Here is a 22,280-nt window from a genome sequence, read left to right as displayed (position 1 = left end):
CGTGATTTCAATTACAAACCACGCTCGAACGACCAAATCGATTCGCGTCGACGTCCAACAAAAGCATCTCGATAACTGCGCTGACCGTAAACAAAAGTCCGAAGCCAATCATTTCGTTCCAGCGACAATCGCTGCGAAAAGCAACAATATTATTCTGCTCTTTTTTTTTTTAGTCGAGCGGATTTTCTGCTAATTATTGCGCGTCCGATGAATGCGAAAACTCGACAATTCTCATTATTAACGGCACGCGTTATCGTTCGGAGTAAGCGAGGCTGGATTGAATTAATCGCGAGCATCCTATCTGCGCGATAAGACTAATTATACAATTCGACTCCGATGACGATTCAGTGGACCTCTGACGACGCGTTGCGCGCTTCATTTTTCTCTTTCGATCGTTCGATCATCTGTTTTCTTTTTTTTTTGCGATCCACCAGCTGTTTTACTGCAAAAATCGAGGACAAGTCGTTGGGCACGTGTTCTGACGACGATACGGGGATCTAGGGACATATTGGGCGAGATCTAAGACTGTGAAAAATAGAAAACAAGTTCTAACTTGTTGATCAAAATTTCCGGGGATGATCCAGGGCCGTATTAGGTTGGATCTCGAACTGCGAGAAACGGAGAACAAGTTGAAAATTTCTGATAATTTGTTCTCAGGACAATATAGGGATCTAGGGACATATCGGGTTGGATCTAAGACTGTGAAAAATAGAAGACAAGGTGTAACTTGTTGACAAAAATTTCCGGGGATGATCCAGGGGCGTATTAGGTTGGATCTGGGACTGCGAGAAACGGATATGAAGTTGAAAATTTCTGATAATTTGTTCTCAGGACAATATAGGGATCTAGGGACATATTAGGTTGGGTCTAAGACTGTGAAAAATAGAGAACAAGTTATAACTTCTTGATCAAAATTTCCGGGGATGATCCAGGGGTGTATTAGGTTGGATCTGGGACTGCGAGAAACGGAGAACAAGTTGAAAATTTCTGATAATTTGTTCTGAAGACAATATAGGTATCTAGGGACATATTGGGTTGGGTCTAAGACTGTGAAAAATAGAAAAGAAGTTCTAACTTGTTGATCAAAATTTCCGGGGATGATCCAGGGGCGTATTAGGTTGGATCTGAGACTGCGAGAAACGGAGAACAAGTTGAAAATTTCTGATAATTTGTTCTGAAGACAATATAGGGATCTAGGGACATATTGGGTTGAGTCTAAGACTGTGAAAAATAGAGAACAAGTTATAATTTCTTGATCAAAATTTCCGGGGATGATCCAGGGCCGTATTAGGTTGGATCTGGGAGTGTGAGAAACGGAGAACAAGTTGAAAATTTCTGATAATTTGTTCTCAGGACAATATAGGGATCTAGGGACATATTAGGTTGGGTCTAAGACTGTGAAAAATAGAGAACAAGTTATAACTTCTTGATCAAAATTTCCGGGGATGATCCAGGGGTGTATTAGGTTAGATCTGGGACTGCGAGAAACGGAGAACAAGTTGAAAATTTCTGATAATTTGTTCTGAAGACAATATAGGTATCTAGGGACATATTGGGTTGGGTCTAAGACTGTGAAAAATAGAAAAGAAGTTCTAACTTGTTGATCAAAATTTCCGGGGATGATCCAGGGGCGTATTAGGTTGGATCTGAGACTGCGAGAAACGGAGAACAAGTTGAAAATTTCTGATAATTTGTTCTGAAGACAATATAGGGATCTAGGGACATATTGGGTTGGATCTAAGACTGTGAAAAATAGAGAACAAGTTATAATTTCTTGATCAAAATTTCCGGGGATGATCCAGGGCCGTATTAGGTTGGATCTCGGACTGCGAGAAACGGAGAACAAGTTGAAAATTTCTGATAATTTGTTCTGAAGACAATATAGGTATCTAGGGACATATTGGGTTGGATCTAAGACTGTGAAAAATAGAAAACAAGTTCTAACTTGTTGATCAAAATTTCCGGGGATGATCCAGGGCCGTATTAGGTTGGATGTGGGAGTGTGAGAAACGGAGAACAAGTTGAAAATTTCTGATAATTTGTTATGAAGACAATATAGGGATCTAGGGACATATTGGCTTGGGTCTAAGACTGTGAAAAATAGAAAACAAGTTCTAACTTGTTGATCAAAATTTCCGGGGATGATCCAGGGGCGTATTAGGTTGGATCTGGGACTGCGAGAAACGGAGAACAAGTTGAAAATTTCTGATAATTTGTTCTGAAGACAACATAGGGATCTAGGGACATATTGGGTTGGATCTAAGACTGTGAAAAATAGAGAACAAATTCTAACTTGTTGATAAAATGTTTCTAAAGGCGGTTTAGGGATATAGGGACATATAGGGTTGCCTTTAACTCTGTGCAAAATACAGAAAAATTTGTAAATTGTTCTTGATGTGTTCCAGAGGCGATCTACGAATATATCAGGTCGGGTTTGAGCCTGTGCAAAATACAGAACAATTTGCAACTTGTTCCTGATCTGGGGACATATCGGGTAGGGTCAAGGATTCTAAAAACATGTAAATTCTTAACACGGACAGTAAAAATTTCGGCGAGCTGCAAAAACAGACAGGCAATTTTTCTTGAAACTAGTTGTACTATCCGAAACCTGATTAGACATAAACAATAATAATAAGTTAACCGTCATTACTAATGACAGTTGGTCGTTACTTTGAAATGTATATTAATTACAAAAACTTAAGGTTGTATAAAATTAAATAAATAAAAACTGGCTTTAAAATTTGAATGCTATAGCCTTATACGATTCATGTCATTTCGCATCACTATGAAAATGAATGCTATAGCATTCACGTCCGCGAACGTGTTGATAACTGGTCGAGAAGGTAATCTAGGGATCTAGGAACATTTTGGATCAGGTCTGAGGCTATAAGAAATCGAGACCGAGTCGTAAATAATTGATAGCAGATTGTGGCTGCGATCTAGGGACTTCGGAATAATTTCGGGTCGTGTCCTGGTCACCGGCGGGAATCGCAGCCGGTTTCAATTTCCCTTTCCGACGCGAGAGCGAGAGCCGTTCGTTCGCTGCGCAGACTTCACGCAGACGGGCTTCGGCTTTTGTAGCCGCGGCGGCGGTCGCGAAGTTGGAAAGTCAAGTGCAGTCGCATAGCTCCTCGCAGACGGCAGAGTTTCTCAAACTCGTTATGCCGCCACGCGGCCACGGAATCGCTCGAACTTTCCGATCGATCGACAGAGACGGCCCGTGCGCACTCCTCGTGTTCCTGTTCCCGTTCCTGTTCCTGTTCCTGTTCGTCGGCGCTGTTCTCGACGGGCATTCGTCGATTAAACTTTACTGCTCGTAGACGGAACCGATCGCCCTACTCCGACGGTAATCGGGGAATTTTATGGGCAACACTTCCGACGTCCTAAAACTTGGGAAATATTGTGGAGAAAGAAATCCATCATTTTCACGTGAACGTCAAGACTTTGTTTAACACGTTGGCTGCCATGTCACCCATACGTGGGTGACGGAATTTTTACGTTATTCATTGTACCAGATTCGATTGGGATCTGTAAAACGCAAGAAAGTTGGCGGTCTACTAAATATCATTTAATTCTTTCAATTTTTATTTCATTAAACAACCTACTTTGATTTCATGGAATTTTTGAGGTTTGGCGGTCAAAGTGTTAACATGTTTCGGATTGTCCGATTTGGGTCAAATATGCACCGTTTCGTTCTATAATTTTAAAGGTAGCTTCACAATGCCTCTCTCGTTGAAGTCTCGGTCCCTAATGGCGAAAAACTCTAGTAATCGATTTTCACAATCTTCTCTTGATGCCAATTTCTTATCACTAAGGAAGTTTTGCAATGCATGAAAAACATGGCAATCGCTTGGTGCCAGGTCCGGACTATATGGTAGATGCATCAAAACTTCCCAACCAAGCTCCCGGAGTTTCTGGAGAGTCACTATAGACGCGTATGGCCTGGCGTTGTCCTGATGGAACACAACACCTCTCCTGTTGGCCAATTCTGGCCGTTTCTGGTCGATCGCTAGCTTCAAACGGTTCAGTCGTTGACAGTAGAGATGCGAATTTATTGTTTGGCCATATGGAAGCAAATAATAAATGACTCCTTTCCAGTCCCACCAAATACACAGCAGAACCTTCCTGGCCGTTAGTTCTGGTTTGGCCACCGTTAATCTTTGGGAAGTTTTGATGCATCCACTATATAGTCCAGACCTGGCAGCAAGCGATTACCATGTTTTAACTCGCATTGCAAAACTTCCTTAGTGATAAGAAATTGGCATCCAGAGACATTTTCGCCAAGACCAAGACTTCTATGAGAGAGGCTTTACGAAGCTACCTTTAAAATGGCAACAAATTATAGAACAAAACGGTGCATATTTCACCGAAATCGGACAATCCGAAACATGTTAAATAAAATCTTGAAGTTCACGTAATGGATTTCTTTTTCCCCAACCTAATTATCACGATCCCGATAGCCGGGAACCACGGAAACTGATAATCGGTCATTCCAGGCGATATTGTTCCGATGATTTTCGAGAGAACCCGGAAACGCCCGTCAAGATTTCAACATCGTCTTCGTCTCTCGAGTATTGTACAGGGTGTCACAAAATTATATGTCACGGCCACCATAGCGTGATTCTACAGCTACGTTTTCGTGGAAATTGACATGAAAAACTTCCCGCAAAATTGACCTTGACCTTGAAAATCAAGGTCAAAAAAACAAAATTTTTTTCTTGTTTAATCGTGTTCTACTGGTCACAAGGATCAACTTTGTGAAAGTAACCATGGGTCGCATCTCAACCGTTCTCTTAAAAAATGATGTTACACTTATAATTTTTGCAGCTTCTTTATTTTTAAATTTTTTACATCCAGCGACAATATATATAATAGCGTACTGTTGACAAAGCATCGTACTATAGCAAGCTATTCACTTATATATTGTTGCTGGATGTAAAAAATTTAAAACTGAAGAAGCTGCAAAAATTATAAGAAATGCATTTCTTCTTTTTTCATGCATTTTTGAAGGGAACGGTTGAGATGCGACCCATGGTTTCTTTCACAAAGTCGATCCTTATGACCAGTAGAACACGATGAAACAAAAATTGTTTTTTTGACCTTGATTTCCAAGGTCAAGGTCAATTTAGGCGGCGGGTTTTTTATGTGAATTTCCACCAAATCGTAGGTGTAGGATCACGCTATGGTGGCCGTGAGATATAATTTCGTGACACCCTGTACAGAGTCGCGCGTTTGCACGAGAGAGCGTGCGCCGCAAAATAATCCAAATCGAGACAGCGTTCTGACAACCGACCGGCCGTTCCTGACGAGCAGAACTGGTTGTCCGCGTCCGTGGTCCCGCCGCACGATATTCGCCGGGATATTTATGACGCTCGAAATCCTCCTCGTCGAGGAATCGAAGCGCATCGGAACCAGCTACGATCGTTTCTCCTCTAATAACCATTATTTCAATCCTTAAACGGTTGCGACCCGGGATCTGTTTCACCGAGACCTCCTCGAGACCTTCTCCCCCTCGCAATTTTCTACGATGCACAATCAGATTGTATTTCGTGCTCCGAGTCTTTCATTCTTTTCTCTCCCCGCGATTCTTAGTTAATTCCACCTCGGGAAAATTGAAATGTGTAGCCGGTTTCGCCGGTTTCGAAACCAGATCGCGTCACAAAATTGAAAGACAAGCGCAAAGTATTCGCCTACTCCAGGCCTGGCCAACTTCTTCCTCGCAGTCTCTTCGCGACCCCCACCACCGGTGTACAGGTTCCCCCACCACTTCATATTAGCCTGCCGTGATGTTATCTCTAATGGAGACAACCTCCTATAGGTTTATAGTGAGGGGGGAGGGGGGCGGTGTCTCAGGAGTGGGAAGCTCGTGGCTCGCGAGCCGCCACTTGCCCAGGCCTGGTCTACTTGTAACAATCACGCACCGACTTCGCTCCGAACGAAATTCGTATTAACGCTCATGCTTAGATTGCGGGTCCTTACGAAAATTCGAAATTCCACGCCTCGTTTTATAAAAACCAGGAACAGGTCCAATTTATCAACTAGAATATTCCTCACGGTGGGCGCAAATTAGAGGTTACACATGGTTTCTTGATCTTTTAAAAATCCGTAGTCTGGGTGATGTTATACCTCGAGAACGATTATTGTCAAATTATATTCGCAGTTATATGGAAAAACGAAACTTCTCTGAAATCTGAAGAAAATAAGGGAAAGAGTGATGCATGAACACAAAGTACGTGGCGCAGTGTAATTAAAAACGGTGTCTATTGCAGGACCATCGAGGCTGAAAATAAATTGATCTAAACTAACCGGAGATCCAAAGAAGTCACAACTGAAGGATGTACGATGTGTCCGATTCGACGTAGTGAAAAGAGCGAAGCGTGCGGAAACGGTGTCTTTAAGAACCCGCCGAAGAAAATCGCCGAACAAAGGTACAAATGGACCGGATTGTGCAGTTGTCGGAAGGGTTGAAGTGGAGAAGTCCGAGCTGGTGGCTTGAAGGGACCGGTCACGGATCGATCGAACAACTTCAGCCGGGTGGCAAATAAATCCGCGTTGAACGAAAATAATGAAAACAAGACGGGAAATAGGACAAAGGCCGCGGGGGGGAACACCACCGTGAAAGCAAATGAGGTGTCGAGGAGTGTTTGCCGAGATTCCCATCGTTGTCTCTCCACGGGTTGTTTCTGCGGGTCGAGTTTTATAATTAAATTCCAAGGGATTGTGTGCTCTCCCGAGCTAATAAGAAATATTATAACGCGGAACGCGAGGAAATGGTATCTCCGGATTCTGGAAGAAGCTTCCGCCGATATCGATGAGCGTTTCGCGGTCGAGACGGGGCTTAAAGAACAATGAAACAAAAAAAAAAGGGAAGAGGAACAATCAATTGGAACTCAATTGGCAAACCTTCTCGTCCCGATCCCGGAAACAGCGTGTCAACCGAGGCTAGAACAAAAGGAAAGAAAAAAAGAACGGAAAAGTCTGAACACAATAAAATAAGAACGTCTGTGTTTATCTTTCTCTCGACGCCGAGCGTCTCAGCTTTTATTTGCATGTTTTACTGTACGAGAAGAAAAAGAGAATATGGTGAAAATGAGGAACACGTGCTCGGGCCGGGTCGGGCCAGAGTCGGGCTCGCGGACGGTTGTTTGCGGCTTCGATTAATTACGATCTACGCGGGCTCGGCTTTTGTTCTATACGAGAAAAAAGAAGGGGAAGAGAAAATGGTGGAAATGAGGAACAGAACACGCGCTCGGGCCGGGTCGGGCCTGTTCGGGCTCGACGGCAGATTAGAAAAGGGTACGGGATCGAAGCTGGACAAACGGGGGGTTATGGGGGCTAAGGGGGCCAAGGGGGGTCGAAACGCAGCAGGAATTCTGATGGTATCTTCGGCTGAGAGCCGAGCCCGTGAAGCCCGAATCTGGCCCGTGTGCTACCGAGTCTCGAAATGTTGGGTTCTTGCACGTAAAATGTCCGATTTTTGCAGTATCTTATCAGGCACATTTGTTATCACGCTGAGTGCGATATTAAAATAACTTATTTAATAATGCAAGAATAAAAAAGACAAAGTTTATCGTAGCAATGATTTTTGTAACTTTTTCACTCCTCGTAGATATCTAAATAAAATTTGGTTTACCTGATAGATTGTTGTACAAATTGATTTCGAAGTGGCGATCGAAATGGTTAATAAATACTCTTCCCCCCTTAGCGTCTCGGGCTGTCGCTCTCGTTAAGATCGCGTTTCGCCAAGTTGTTAAATAACCGGAAACAATATTTACTATCTGGTAATGTCTTTTTTGCTACCACCTTCATGCTATTGCAAATTGTTATGTGTATCTTATTCTTTCAATTAACGAAAGTGTATACTATAAACCATAACGGTGCACACTTGGATAAAAAAATTTATTCAAAAATAAATTGGGGTTGTTCGAAATTGTTTGAAAAAATCGGACATTTTGTACACAACAATCCGATACCGAATGAGTATTATTCGCTTGATTCCCGCTCTTTAATTGCAATTAGTGACTGGTTTCATCGTAAAACTCGCGTCTAATCGAACAGCAATGAAAATTGCATCTGGACGCAACCGGAAAAATAGTAAAAAAGAAAAACCAGCGGGGAATATCTTCAAAGAATAAATAAACAATTATTGAACAAATTTTGTGCAACGACGGTTGGTACCGGTTCGGCGAAGATCTTAAAATTAAAAGTCGAAAGAATCGAAATGAGGAGAGTGCATAAGAAAAATAAGATTTTATTCAAAATTTATTGCAATCTTGCGAGTTGTTTCTTCTTTTTTTTTTACGTCTTTTCGTGTTCGTTTTTCTTAAATGCTTTCGTTACGTGTATGTGTGTGTATGTGTGTGTGTATATGGGTGTTTGTATGTATATATAAATTTATATATATATATATATATCTATTCTGTTTTTCGCTGTTCGTCACAGTACATCGAAGGCTGATTAAAGCGTCGAATTCATATACGGGCTCGTAATCAAAACAGAGAAAAGGAACAAAATCAAAAGAAAAGAAACAGAAAACAGACAAAAATCCGGGGAGGACGAGGAAGAGGGGGGGTTGGCGGGCGGATGGGTTTCGGCGATTAGGTGAATAACGGCGAGCTGCGAAGCTTTTCCGCGAGTAGTACAAAAAGCGAGAAAATAAGGGTCGCTCGCGATTCAATAAAAGGAGTAAAAAAACACAAAGAGGTCAGTCTTGGCTCAGTGATTCGCTGCTCTCGTGTATTATATTTCTAATATCGTAAAAAAAAAAAAAAACAAAAAAAGATCGCCGTTCAACTCGTTTCTGTTTTTTTTTGTTGTTGTTGTTCGTTCTCACGCTAATCGTCCTTTCGCTCTTATCCTTCTACAGTTACGATCGTGCGAGTTCGTGTGTGTGTATACATACATATGTAAATCATAAAATAAAAAAAAAGATGAAGAAGAATCTATGTATATATATATATATATATATATATATAATATTACATATATATATATAAATAAAAAAAAAAAAGAGAACGCGAACTACGCGTGCGTTGAAACGCCTAAGTACACGCGAAATTGAATTTCGCGGGGTTCGAGGGGTACAAACAAGATGGCGGGAGGGGTTGGGGGGCTGAAAACGCACACGGATAAAGGGGGATGGGCGAAAAAAATGTAAATAAAACGAAGCGAGACGTCGTTCGTCTCGTCGAGAGGGCGAACACGCGAGACAAACAACGGTGGACGAGGAAGAACGCTACTTCCGGTTCCGGTGTAGCGTTCGCTCGCTCGCATGTTCGCCCCCTGGAGACTCGCATGGTTTTCAACGCACCGCGGCACGATCCTAAGTGTACGCGCATCCGTAACGTATTGCACCTGCGTCAGCGTTCGCGAAACATTTTTCCCCTTCTCTCTCTCTTTCTCTCTCTCTCTCTCTCTCTCTTTCTCCCTTTTAAAGCTAAATTTTGAAAACGCGGTCTCTCTCGCGGGAGTGGGAGGGTCTAATGCAGGCGTGGGCGGGGCTAGTGGCCCCTGGTATTCTTCGGTGCAATTGATTTCTGAAGAATAGAAGACGATTCTTGCTCTTTTTTCTCTGTGTGGCAGGTATGTTCGACTGTTGGCCCCCGGGGCCACTCCGGTGAAGCAGTAGCTCCGAGGTGGGGGCCTTCAAACGACGGGAAATGTGTTAATTGAGAAATGACGGAGCATACTTGATGACTTGACTGAGGATTTTTATGCAGAGTAAACATTTTCCGAGTTGCAAGGTTCACAAGGCTTTAAATAGAGCCGTAGTCCATTTCTAAATAATTTTAGTGGGCTGTAACTAATGTAGTAGCGCCTATAAATTGTTCTAATATTTTTAATGTCTCATAGTTCACCTACTCACGTTTACCAAGAAAGCACAAAATCCGCAGTCTGTTTTGTGTAACGGTTCGAGCGGAGCACGATGGTTTTGCTCTGCCATTTCGCCCGAGTTTGTGGGCGTGGTCAAGGAGCGGAATAGGAACGCCCATGCGAACCGTTCTACGTAATTTGTCTCCAGTTTGGCGCCGGATTCTGTCTGCGAGTCAATGGAGCAGTTTGATGCAAAAGGGTTGTGTATAGAAATAGAGATTCCCTAAACAAAAAGACTAATGTTCAATTGTAAAAATCGATGAGGTGAACGAACTTCTACCGTTTTTGCATCGAACGGATCGCATTCGAATCGAAGCAACCAGAGGGAAAGTCGAACACCCCTGCCGCTCGGTACCCATAGTGGGCGTGGTCTCGCCCCCGTGGGGCGGCTCCCCGTTGCCCCAGAGGGCAGTCTCCGCCCACGCCTGCGCTCTATGCTCCCCGAACGAGAAACCAGCCGGTGGATCGTCGTATAAATTAACAACAAAACGAAAGAACATCGTCGCGAACGGTTTCTCGTCCTCTAGTAACAAACAAAACGTGTGGAGGGGAAGGGGGCAGGAGAACGCGAACATGAAACAAAAGAACGTAACTAGAGAGTAACCAAGGTCCGCAAAATCCAGAAAGAGAGAGATCAATCCGGGTCGCGTCATCCGGTCGCGAGGCTTGTCAAGCCCTGAGTCTTGTTTGGGGGGAGAAGAAGAGAGAACGAAACTAATAATAAAAAAAAAAGAGGGAGGGGGAACAATAATTTACATAAAATCGTTAGGACAATATAATAAAGACCTTAAACCTAATCTATGATTGAGCATTCGGTGGACGACACGGATGACGCGGCCCGCGCCGCGACTCTCTACGTCTGAAAGCACACAACCGAGTAGATTCCATGATAGGGGGAACGTGATAAAAATTACAAAATTACAAAATTACAAAATAATAATAATAATAATAATAATAATAATAATAATAATAATAATAATAATAATAATAATAAAAACAAACTCGGAGAAACACAAGATCGCCTCGCAAAAAAACGGGTGTTCCTCCTCGTTTCGTTTACGTATACAAACGCACAAGGTGGGCGAGTTCCGTCGCCGAATCGATCGACCAACCGATCCTATCGATCAATCACACGCGCACGCACACGCTCACACACACACACACACGCGGGGACACGTCCGCTTTCCCTCTCGATCGAGTGGTGCAACAAGTGATAAATAGAAAAAAAAAAGAAGGATCGAGGAAAGAGAAATAAAAATATATATATATATATAATAAATGCATCGGTAGTTCGTTGAACAAGAAAGAACAGTCGGTTTAACAAGTTGGCCAACAGCGAGGCCGGACGACGTCGGACAATCGCGAAATAGTTATTCGATCGACGCTGCTGAACGCACGGTCTTGTCCGTCTCCCCTTTTTCATTATTTTTTGTTCCGTGTCTTCCTTTCTTTCTTTCTGTCTCCGCTTTTCCTTTTTTTTGTAACCGTGTCTTCTTCACCCCACCCGCTGCACTACGCGTCCTCGATCGGCGATCGCGAGAACCCCGTTCGTCTCGATCGCGATAAATCGATCCGAGAAAGTTGAACGACCTTCGACCACGAGCCGCGGGACGATCCACGCGTCAGCTTAAATGTTAATCGTTAATCTCTCTCTCTATATATCCCCCCCCTCCCCTCCCCTCTCTCGATCTAGATTGCGCTGTACACTATTACGATAGAAAAGTCGCTTCTTATAAATAAAACGTATGACAACATCGTATACTTCCGACGCGGATCAACCGGATCGTCCCGCGACTCCTTCGCGATCTATGCGATCTTTCACCCTACTCGTTTCATGCTATTTTCTCTTGTTTCTGAACCTTCGCTCCCCTGGCAGAAATTCATCCGTTTTTCACTTTTGCAAAAATCGAACGCAATGACACAGAGTACAACTGATCAGTTTGCATATAAATTTAGTTGCGACAACTAAAACGTATTCTTAATTGTTAGACATTTTAGTATATTTTAACTTGGGCACCAAATCAAAAAGTTGCATGATCAACTGCTTCGTGCAGAATAAAAATGTCCTGCATTTTTCTCCTTCGATAATTTTAATTACTTGAAAATAACTAATCTAACAAATCCTTTTAGTGTTTCAAGTTCCACCTCCTCATTTTTCTCACTAATGCATAAAACCCGCAGTCCAGCGACGTCAACAAAATATTAAAAAATGTATGCGATCTAGAAATCGAGCTACACAGCTGAGAGACCAGAACGTGAGGTCATAAATGGTACATAATTTGTTCGTTTAAATCGTAAGACAAAAATTGATGAAATATTGTCTGAGGATCTTTTATGCAACTCAATGAAGTGTTAAAAAATTTGTGATGATCTCGATCTAGAAATCGAGCTACATAATTGAGAAGCGAAAACGTGACGTCATAAATGGTACATAATTTGTCGTTTAAATCGTAAGACAAAAATTGATGAAATATTGTCGGAGACTCTTTTATGCAACTCAATAAAGCGTTAAAATATTTTTGGTAATCTCAATTTGGAAATCGAGCTACACAGATGAAAGTTGAAAACGTGACGTTATAAATGGTACATAATTTGTTCGTCTAAATCGTAAGACAAAAATTGACGAAATATTGTCTGAGGCTCTTTTATGCAACTCAGTGAAGTGTTAAAAAATTTGTGTTGATCTCGATCTAGAAATCGAGCTACACAGTTGAGTGGTAAAAACGTGACGTCACAAATGGAACATAATTTCTTCGTTTAAATCGTAAGACAAAAATTGATGAAATATTGTCTGAGGCTCTTTTATGCAACTCAATAAAGCATTAAAAAATTTGTGTTGATCTCGATCTAGAAATCGAGCTACACAGTTGAGTGGTAAAAACGTGACGTCACAAATGGAACATAATTTCTTCGTTTAAATCGTAAGACAAAAATTGCTGAAATATTGTCCGAGGCTCTTTTATGCAACTCAATAAAGCATTAAAAAATTTTTGGCGATCTCGATCTAGAAATCGAGCTATACAGATGAAAGTTGAAAACGTGACGTCACAAATGGAACATAATTTCTTCGTTTAAATCGTAAGACAAAAATTGCTGAAATATTGTCCGAGGCTCTTTTATGCAACTCAATAAAGCGTTAAAATATTTTTGGCGATCTCAATTTAAAAATCGAGCTACACAGTTGAGAGGCGAAAACGTGACGTTGTAAATGAAACACTGTATGATTTAATTTCTAAGACAAAAATTTGTATGCAACTGTTTCCAAGGGCGAGTGATATTGATCGATGATTCAGAATTGACTGTCGATCGAGTGTCGGAGAAAAACGGATGAAAATCGATCGAGGGTTGATTCGTGAAACGGGGCTTTCACGGCGCGTCCCGACAACGTGTCGCGCGTTCTCTTTCGGATTCGCGGAGGGGTTCGCATAATTTTCGCAAGCGAATCGATATCACAGTACGCCCGGCGGTTTTTCCCGTTTTTTGTGCGTGCGTCCCGTCGATCGAAATGGCACCACAGAACGCTCTGACGTCGTCCGACCACCCGAAACCAGTTCTCGCGGCAGTTCGCAACGAGTTCTCTACACACACGGAACACAAACAGTAAAAAATATATATGTATATATATATATGTACGTATGTATGTATGTGTATATATAAAACGCGGGTCCTTCTCGTGGCGGAGATCAGCTGGCCAATCGTCGCCGCCTTTTCCGCGAATCGTTCGCAAAATTCTCGTCAATATACATGTACACGGTCGTTTAAAAAAGCACGCACCGTCTGAAAAACTGCAACATTTTCAATGGTCGATCGAACGAACTTTTCGTCCGAGAACCCAGAAGGATTAGTTTATTGCATGCGAAGAAAGTATTACGAATATTGTAGTTGACGAGAGGCAGGAACGAAATTGCGAACATTGATTTTACCCTTTCGCAGGAGCCTGTATCGAATAACGCGTTTTCTGTTAGGGTCGTCCCAAAGGTTCGTTGCACTATGCGACTCCGGAATTGAAATTAGCGCACGATTCCGTGAATGCTTAGAAAAAGTAAGCAGACATTGACAAATATTAATTGAGGTTGTTGAACAATATCGAGAGCTTTATTTTTACGAACTTTTCGGACCACCGACGTCTCGATAAAATTCGAAAGATTCGAGCTCATTTCGAAAAAGCTATTCCGTTTCGAAGTGTGCTTGGAAACTTTTTTCTTGATCGATCGTATACAAACGTATGTGTGTCCGATGTGTGTATGTATATATATATATATACATACATATAAAAAGAGAGGATTAAACAAGTCCTAGGGGATTCGTCGTTCGCAACTATAAATACAGCCTATTCATAATCCATAGTATGCGTACGTATATATCACACGGCCGATTTCGTGACTGCGAGATTAAGAGTATAACAAGCATGTAAGCACTAGTAGTCGATTAACGTTAAAAAATAGAGTAAACAATTGCGAAGAAAAAAAAAAGAAATAATAATGAAAGAACCGTAGTAGTCCGTTCAAACAAGAGAGGAGACCAAGAAAAGAAAAAAACGACTCCAAACAATGTCGGACATGCTGAAGCAGCGCGTGTACGTGTGTCTGTGTATGTGTGCGCGTGAAAGAGTACCATTTCAATAAAAAAAGAAGGAAACATACAACAATAGATAAGAAACTCTATAAAAAAAAAAGTAGGAAGAATTAACCATCGTATGCGAAAATCTCTTTCTCTCTCTCTTTCACGGAGAAACTTAAAAATAATAGATATAATAACTATAATAATAATAATAATAATAATAATAATAATAATAATAATAACTATAATATAATATAATATATAAGATAATATATCGACGAGCTCGAACAATAAACAAGATCCGTATCTACAGGTTCTTTACAACAAAACTCGATCGTTCCCTTTCTTCTTGCTTTTCCCGTCGAGCGAACAATCGGCAACAATAAAAATTCCGCGACTTGCTTGACAAAGGAGAAACTAGTCGGTTCCAATTACGCGTTTGATCTCCTACAGAAAATCGTTTCGGCCCCCGATACGTTGTAAAAATTAACTTTCGAGTCCGGCGGGGTGGGGAGGGGGTAGGGGTGGGGGAATAATTGCGTCGCCCGGGGGCGCTCGAGGAGCGTTTCAGTTTCGAATTGGATTGCGGACGGCTCTGAAAGACCGAGGACACCGCTTCGCCGCGTAAACAGCCATTTTGCGATTTTTACCGATGCGAAACTTCGCGAACGCGAAGCCCACGGGCTCCGCGGGCTTACCGTGGGACTCCGGTACCCGAAGAGATCAAAGTATAAAATACTCGACAATCGCATTGATTGAAAGAAACTTTCTCCAACAGTAAACTCGGATATACAAACAAAGATGGAAGACCTTGGAGATCAGCTTTGCGACTTGGATTGAAAAAATAAAAACCAAGAATAGAACCAAAAATAGAAACCAAGTCGAATTTCTTTCCTTCTTCAATCATTTCGAAAAGCCTTCTTAAATTTTTTCAATTTGTCTACTCTCAAGTTGCAGCTACCCATTTTGCCTATAAATGCATAAACTATTGTTACATCATTCTTGATGTTTCGAGATTATTTGCACAATTTTTATTATGCATAGAATCTGCAATCTAATAATGAAATTGTTTGTGACGGTGCAGTGATTTCTCTGTATATGTCGCCAAGGGCAACCAAGGTCACAGTGGTAACACTGAGAACATTTGAATGAAAACAGTTTCCCACTGGCGAACACGATGCTACAAGGAATCTCTCTGTAACTTCAACAATTTTAAACATTTGGACAATGAATTTTCATTTGCAATTACTCGTCAGTGTACGCGCAATTAACTGGAAATCAGTATTAACACGGTTGTCGATCCAATTCCGAAGAACACATCGATTTCAGTTATTTAAAATCGAGCCAGACTCGCGATGAAGATTCTGAAGAGAGTCTAATAAATATGTATGTTATTAATTTCCTGTGAAGCGAAACAAAATTCTATTTTGTTGCAGTTGATATATATATATATATATATATATATATATATATATATATCCTTATATATATCCTTTGGAGAAAACATAGGCATACAATAAATATACACTATCCTTCTCTACTATGAAACTCTGAACGATCTAGAATTTCTAAACATTATACAGTGATTTCTCCGTATATGTCGCCAACGCCTGGATGATAAACGTCGCGGGATTATCCCCACTACTGCGGGGTATACCCCGCGAGGCGCCACTAAGCTCGAGAGGTCTTGGACGCCGAAAAGCGTAAACATAACACGGGTATGTCCGACCCGTGTTGTTGACATATATCGAGAGAGATCACTGTACTTCTCGATCGCGTCGCAACACTTGCATTCCAAAACCGGACATTTCCCCGTTCAGCTCGGATAATAGTTCTTCGCGATTTTTCCACGCGTCGATCGCGCAAGATTTTTCCCATCGAATCTGATTTTTCAAAGAAAAAAAAAATGTAAACTCTCCAGGGATTCGCGGTCGCGTTTCCTCGCGAATTCGAGCGGAACGCGCCAGCAGAATCCTATTATGCTCGTCGATACCCGCGGACGAACAATGAGTCGCGAGGGAAGAAACGCTCGGGCACGATCAAAGAAAAGGGAGCTTTGTTTCGGCCGTGGCGAAATTAAAAATTCCTCGCGTACCTGCTCAGGTGCGCGTCGCCGAGCCGGACCGTGGGAAACTGGATCTTCTCGCGACGGTATCGTCCCCCGCGAAACTCTACGCGAATCGTATACGTTGCTCGAACTATTGCCGATTTAGGGGATCAGGGACGGGGGGGCTCGTTTCGCGGGGACGCGCGAATTTTGATTGTCTCTGGAACGGTTTGTTGGTCGACAGGGTAAATTGTTGTCGTTTCCGCGACGGTTAGCCCGGTCATCATTTTTGCACTCCTTGTTCGTCGCGCGGAAATTGAAGCGTCGGAGACGCTTAATTAGTAGAGCCAACGATTGTAATATTATCTCGATCGTTAAGTGATGCTCGAGTATCGACGAGATTAGAGGAGATCGGTAACGAAAGAAACGATAGTGAAAGTTTCTTAGCCGTTCGAGTGCTATAAAATCAGTACTCCCAAAATGTGCATCATACTCGATCGAGAAACGATCTTCCATTTTTAGAAACGATGATTTGTCTCGAACCAAATCTGTCCTCTCTTTCGCTCGCTCGCCAGAGAATGGTCTGCACTCCATAAGAGCGCGTTGTTCCTTCAAGCTTAGCCGATTGAGCATTTTCACCAGCACTGCTCAGATATAGTACTCTCTCCCCTTAGCGTCGCGTTCTATCCCCGCCACACCAACACGAAACAGCGTCCACTGCTCGATAACATTCAACACAAAACATCCCGACAACGTTCCCCCGTAAATTAACATTCCCCTCGATCACGTTACCCTTGAGTAACGTGACGTTACAGAGGGAAAACGATACGGCCGACGATATCGTTTGCAGATTTAATCAGAAATCGTCGGAATCAGATGATACGGTGTACTTGAACCCAGATGTCTCCGACCAGCGAGACGTTCCGGAGCAGTGGAGGCGATTCGTGCTCGCTGTGATTGGCCAACGATTCATCCCCACCTCTCCGTATCGCTGTACGGTGGGGATAATAACGCGACGGTATAGAGACGAAGCTATCGTTAAACAACTGTCAATTTTCACGCGGCAAAGAAAGAAGAAAAGGAACTTAAAAAGTATAAAAAAGCGTCGACGAACGAACATCGGGCGACGATCACATCGTCGTTTTTCGGCCGTTCTCGCGGTTTCCGGCGCACCTGCACGTCTTCCACCCCGTTCCCCGCCCTCTTTTCTCCCTTATATTGATTTTTTTTTCGTTCGCGGCGCGGTGCCGCGAACGCGATATAAGTAAAATCTCTGATTAATTAAATAATGAGTCGATTAACGTGACGCCTGACGACACGATCACCCCGGTTTCAAACCCCTCCCCCCTTACCCTCTCGATCGACGTGTTTCTCCCCCCTTTCCCCCCACCCTGCTCCCTTCGGTTTCGTCGTATTTTTTTCTCGTTTCTTCTCATTTTTTTTCTCTCTCTCTCTCTCCCCCGATATCTGTCAGCCCTCTTCCTCGCTCGCCTCCCAAAATCGTCTTCCCGCGCGCGCGTTTCTCCCTTTCGTACTGTATCAGAGTATCGATAATTGCAGTTCTGAATATAATTATTAATTAATATACCTTCCTAAAATACGGTCAAATCACTGCCGCGAGCAGCAATTCCGAGGCACTACGAACAGGCCACAGAGAATATGGCCGCACAATTATTTCATCTTCAGATCATCTCTGTGTGTGTCTAATTATACGATAAAAGACTAACTGTAGAACGCCTAATATACGTATAATCGTAATTATCAATATGTATACATATATATATATAATAATTGTTGGTATATATATATATATACATATACATATACTTTATTCATCTCGTCTATAGGTATAGATCATCAATAATATTATATATATATACATAACATATACGTATATATACGTTACACGTATTCCATATACATATACGTGTGACGTGTATATACACACATATACATACATATATTTATAATGTACAATAATTAGAGAGATCACACGTCTTAATATAGAAATTTAAAAGACTATTCTCTAGTACGTTGAAATTTCCTCGTATCATTTCCACCTCGTCCCACGTTCTCGTTTAAGTATTGCCACGAAATATATAATCCTCCTACCTCCCTCCCTACCCTCCCTACCCTCCCCCTCCTGATCATTCGTTCGCGATGATAATGTTCAATTATAATTATTACTCGTTATTATTAAAGTTCCGAACGAGAACGGACTTCGAAGAAACGAGGTTCCTCCGATAAAGTCTTCGTATCTCCTCCCGGCGCTACGGTCGTGTTACTCCACACCGTCTCGTTCGCGCGCCGTCTTCCAAACCCCCCCTTAGCGTCGCGCGCAGCCATCCCCCTCCCGCCCCCCATATAACCCCGTCCGTTCCTCTCAGTTCCCATTGAGCTACTATCTATCGACTATAACCCTACGTGTTTTAAACCGCTACACTCTCTATACGGTGTCTCAGCCTTCTTCCACGTTCCCTCCTCCGTTTTTCCATTTTTTTTCTCTCCTCATCCTCGTGCGCGTCGTTCGCTCGTTTTATCCCCCTTCTCTCTCTCTCTCTCTCTCTCTCTCACTCTCTCTCTCTCGTCTACTCGCTTACACCTTATTTATATATATATATATAGCATTTACGTATCAGCACCAATCTGATTTTAAAACCGATTCAAAATATCATCATTATAGTTAATAGAATAATATATATATAACCTGTCGTATAAATATACATTCAAATATTATACTATAGTATACAAGAGTCGTAACCCCTCTTCCCTCCGTATCGGCGTCGTCGTCGACCTGTCGTACAGAAAAGCTATGGCTCAGCACGCTGGCGGCCCCCTCGGCCTCGTAAATCCCCTACCTAATCTCTCCTCTCTCCCTCTCCTCTCCACGTCCTCCTCCTACCCGCTTCTTTTTCCCTTCATTTCTCTACCCCCGTACCGTCCCACTCGCCTCTACCCTTTTTTTCTCGTCTCCTCGTCCTCTCCGCTCCTTCTTCTCTTATTTTTCTCCATTCTTTCTCTCTCTCTCTCTCTCCCTCTCCCTCACTTTCTCTCTCTCTCTCTCTGTCACTCTCTCTTGTATCCTTCAGCGATCCTGCCCACTCGCGATTCTTCCTTCTCTGTCTTCGAAACCCTGCGCACTCGGCTTCTTTCACACGCGCTCAAACACACACTCAAACGCGCTCCGACACACACACACACTCTCTCTCTCTCTCTCTCTCTCTCTCTCGGGCCGTTCTTTTCCACGGCGTCTCCGCTCTTTTTGTTCCATTCGTTTGTTTGTTTGTCCGCCGGAGCGAACGGCTTTACATATTTACAGGCATTCTTCTCGTGGTCGTGTGTTCACCTCCCATCTCGAGGTATCTCTCTACGATCGTCTTCTTCTTCTTCTTCTTCTTCTTCTTCTTCCTTTTCTTCTCCTCCTTCCGAACTCTGTCGTCTTCCTCTTTTCGTCCTCGTTACCCCCTCTCTCTCTCTCTCTCGCGCGCTCTTTTCTCGCGGTTTCCCTAAACACAGGCAAGTTAAGTATGTCGTATCACAATCGTTTTACCCCGCTCTTCCCTCCGCCTCGGACTTCGTCCCTTCCGCTTTCTGCTCGAGATCGAACCACTTCAACTAGTCCCGAACGGCCTCGGACCGGTGCGAACATTCAACGACACCCTCGGACGGCCAGCCTGCCCGGAACCACCGAAACTTTCTCTCTCTCTTTCGTTCACTCTCTCTCTCTCTCTCTCACTTTCTCTCTCTCTCTATCGAGCTGCAGCAGACTGATTTACAACGCGATCAAAGAATTGTCCAACCACGAGTTAAGAGTACGTCCGTTTCATCTGAAAACTCGGGGATTGTCGTACACAATATGCTATTGTCTCGCGCGATATTGTAACGAGCTAGATGCGGCAGAAAATTGTGCAAAATCGCTTGCTGTTAACACTAAACCTACCACCGCCGGTCGAAATGACCGTTCCATATTTTTTATTGAACAATTACTGGAATTGTAAAGACGCTTTCGTGGGAAATGATTAAATAGATGCGTTTAGGAGAGCATGTATTATATTACGAACCGCGGAAAATCCAAATAAATTCAATCTCGTCATTTTTATAAGTATTAGTTACTTTTAAGGCTCGGTAGGTTCAGCGTTGATAAAACGAAAATTCGTCGAAGAATTCCAGGATAATTTCCAGATAATTGAAACGGTACAAACTCGACCGATTGATCTCACACAATCCGTGCGCCGAACGGTTGAACATAATTTTATACGCGCGTTCTATGCGGCAGTAAATTGCACAGTCTTTCTAGTGTACGTGCATTGTGCATTCCCTGCCGCATAAAATGCGTCGGTGTTTCAATCCTTCGGTGCATCGAAAGTATCAATTTCTTCGAAAACCGTCCAAGGGTTAAAGGGCAAAATCTGAGTAAATTCAACGAAGATTTTTAGCGTTTGAAATAGCTCGGTGTTGAAATAATTGTCTGATCGCGTTGTAGTCTGTTGTCCCATGGAAATAAACGCGAGAAGGGTACGGGCGCCGCAGCTCGGTTGCAATCTATTGTTATTGTATATATAAAAAATAGGTGTACGGGAGAATAGACGAGACTCTTCGTTGGTTGATACGCACCTGTCCGGCGCCGGTCCACAGCTCGACGGCCAACCCCGTCGGCCACGGTCAAGGACACACACCCCTGGCTGACCTGACCTCGTTCGTGCGCCCACCTTCGCTGGATCATGCTCTCGTTAATCGTTCCTATTGCGAGTACTGCCTGGACGATCATTCCGTCGATCGATCCGAGGGACTTCTCTCTCTGCGGACTCATGATGCTTCGCGATTATTCGCCTAAACCTGCAGGCTATACACGGTATACGGTGCTCTTAGGGGATGTTCGTTAAGATTTTTACGTAACGATTTTGCAATTGTTCGGCGAATGTTCGTCGGTTCTAGATGTTGGTTTCAGAAATTCTAGACTGTAGTTCAATCGCATCCTTTTTGTTTTAGGGGAAACCATCCCTTACTGTGCTATCGCTTCGAGCCTTTTCTAGGGAACGAAGGTTTGCAATGAATTGAACGATGTGTGATAATTAGACAGCGGATTTTACGAATTTATGACAAAAATATCTAGGTGCAGTATAAAATAGTAAAACCATTAAAAGAATTTAACACTAGGTTTACGGAGTACTAGAAGTGAATATTTTACATTACTTTATAATAATAAGAATGTGTCTATTAAAGTTTTTTAGCCATTTTTTAGATAATACGTACCTAAATAAATAAATTTGTTGAGTACTTCCACGTAGGTGGATCTTCACAATCTTAATAATCGTAAATTAAAAATATTAGAATCCGTCATTTTGACGGGTCCCGTAAACCTAGTGTTAAATATACTGATATATTATTTTCAACCGACTAAACACATTAAGAAAGAAAATAAATTTCTTTTTCACTTTGATTTGTTGCAAGTCATGTAGACAATTTCTGTTTTACACAAAGATCCGCTGTCCAGTGATAATTAAGCTGTGGATTTTAGTACATTTATAGCTTTCCAGATGACGTTGGAAGGTCAGTTAACCTCTAATAAAAGTTCATCAAATTCATTCAAATTCATTAATTTCAAATTTTAAAAGTATGAAGGGCTCCAAAGAATTGAATGATGTTTCAGTATCAGTATATACTAGGTTATGTTATATTCTGATAGATTCGTAACTTGTTAAAATACAGCCCCTGTATCTTTTTCGTCAGACAAATATAATTAAGCTGTGGATTTTAATACATTTATAGCTTTTCAGATGACGTTGGAAGGTCAGTTAAC

Source organism: Halictus rubicundus, chromosome 2 (genome assembly GCF_050948215.1).
Source record: "Halictus rubicundus isolate RS-2024b chromosome 2, iyHalRubi1_principal, whole genome shotgun sequence".
NCBI lineage: Eukaryota > Metazoa > Arthropoda > Insecta > Hymenoptera > Halictidae > Halictus > Halictus rubicundus.
This window is presented reverse-complemented; position numbering follows the sequence as displayed.